General features: G+C 50.3%; 1 protein-coding gene across 1 annotated transcript in view; it reads right to left on the bottom strand.

Moving 5' to 3' along the window:
- CLPP (caseinolytic mitochondrial matrix peptidase proteolytic subunit) overlaps nucleotides 1-1,502 on the bottom strand; it is a 17,611-nt gene that overhangs the window by 973 nt on the left and 15,136 nt on the right. The gene's annotated exons all lie outside the window — the stretch shown is intronic.

The raw sequence follows: 1,502 nt of genomic DNA, 5'->3' as shown, positions 1-1,502 counted from the left end.
TTGCCCAAGCTGGAGTGCACGGGCAGGATTGTAGCTCACTGCAGCTTTGAACTCTTGGGTTCAGGTGATCCTCTCCCCTCAGCCTCTCAAAGCTCAGGGTACTTTTGTATGTATTTTTAATGTCCATAATGCAAAGTGCAACACTGTAACTGCTAAGCATAGCCCGCACCCCTCCCCAATGCTTGAATTTTGAAAACTATTGACCCCATTTCTCCCTCCGGCTACATCCGCCCCCCAACCCCCTGCTCCACTTAGTGTAGTAATCACTACACTATCGAGGAGATCGTGTAATTCCTCGAAAGACTCGTCTACGTGTGATGTTTCCTCCTGTTCTTTCTGGATCCACTCCAGCCTGGCTTTTGGCTCCCACAGTACCAGAAATGCCCTGATTTAAGGCCACCAGTGACATCCACAGCACCCAATCCAATAGCCAGGTCTCAGTCTGACTGGTAATTAACCTACATGCTAATGCCGCCTGCATTTTTATTTCAACCTCTTGACCCTGATGTCGAGGGACATAACAAACACCAGGTATAACATAATCCAAAATCAAGTCCCGATCCCTCCCCAAGCCTGTTCCTTTCCCTACACTTCCCATCTCAGGTGACAGGTCTCCATCTTCCTGCTTTGGGCCATCAGCTCGGAGTTTCTGGAAACTGCTCTCTCTGTCACATCCCACCTAGCTAGAATCTGACTTTTTCTCACCACTCGGCCAGGGTTGCCATCAGCTTTCATCTGGATTACTCCAGCTCTCCTAACTGCTCTCCAGTTTCTGTCCAGGGTGCACTCCTCAGGAGTCCCAGTCATCCTTATTTTCCTTCCTCTTCTCAAAACACTCCATGGTTCACCTCCCTCCTTTTAGATGTCAGGCCTTTTATGATCTATTCTCCTCAATCACCTCCACTTTTTTTTTTTTGGACAGAATCTCGCTCTGTTGCCCAGCCTGGAGTGCAGTGGTACGATCTTGGCTCACTGCAACCTCTGCCTCCCGGGTTCAAGCACACCACCATGCCTGGCTAATTTTCACCTCTACTTTCTGATCTCATCTCTTCCACCTTCCCTCAACCACGGGCCTCCTCGTAGGTCCTCTCACATGCCAGGTACCGTCCTGCCGCAGGGCCTTTGCACTGGCTGTGTCCTCTGCCTGGACACAGGCTCCATCCCTCCCCTCCTTTGAGGCTTTGCTCAACCACCACCTTCTCAGTGAGGGCTTCCCTGATTACCCCATAGAAAACTGTAACACACTCACCCTCACACTTGCATGCCACCTTTCCTGTTTGTTTTTTTTGAGAGTCTTGCTTTGTTGCCCAGGCTGGAGTGCAGTGGCATGATCCTGCTCACTGCAACCTCCGCCTCCTAAGTTCAAGTGATTCTCCTGCCTCAGCCTCTGGAGTAGCTGGGATTACAGGTGCAACACGCCCCGCTAATTTTTGTATTTTTAGTAGAGACAGGGTTTCACCGTGTTAGCCAGGATGGTCTTGATCTCCTGACCTTGTGATTCA

The sequence above is a fragment of the Colobus angolensis genome, unplaced genomic scaffold (genome assembly GCF_000951035.1).
Source record: "Colobus angolensis palliatus isolate OR3802 unplaced genomic scaffold, Cang.pa_1.0 Scaffold22, whole genome shotgun sequence".
Lineage (NCBI taxonomy): Eukaryota > Metazoa > Chordata > Mammalia > Primates > Cercopithecidae > Colobus > Colobus angolensis.
The sequence above is the reverse complement of the archived record's forward strand: the minus strand, read 5'-3'. Positions and strand labels throughout refer to the sequence as shown.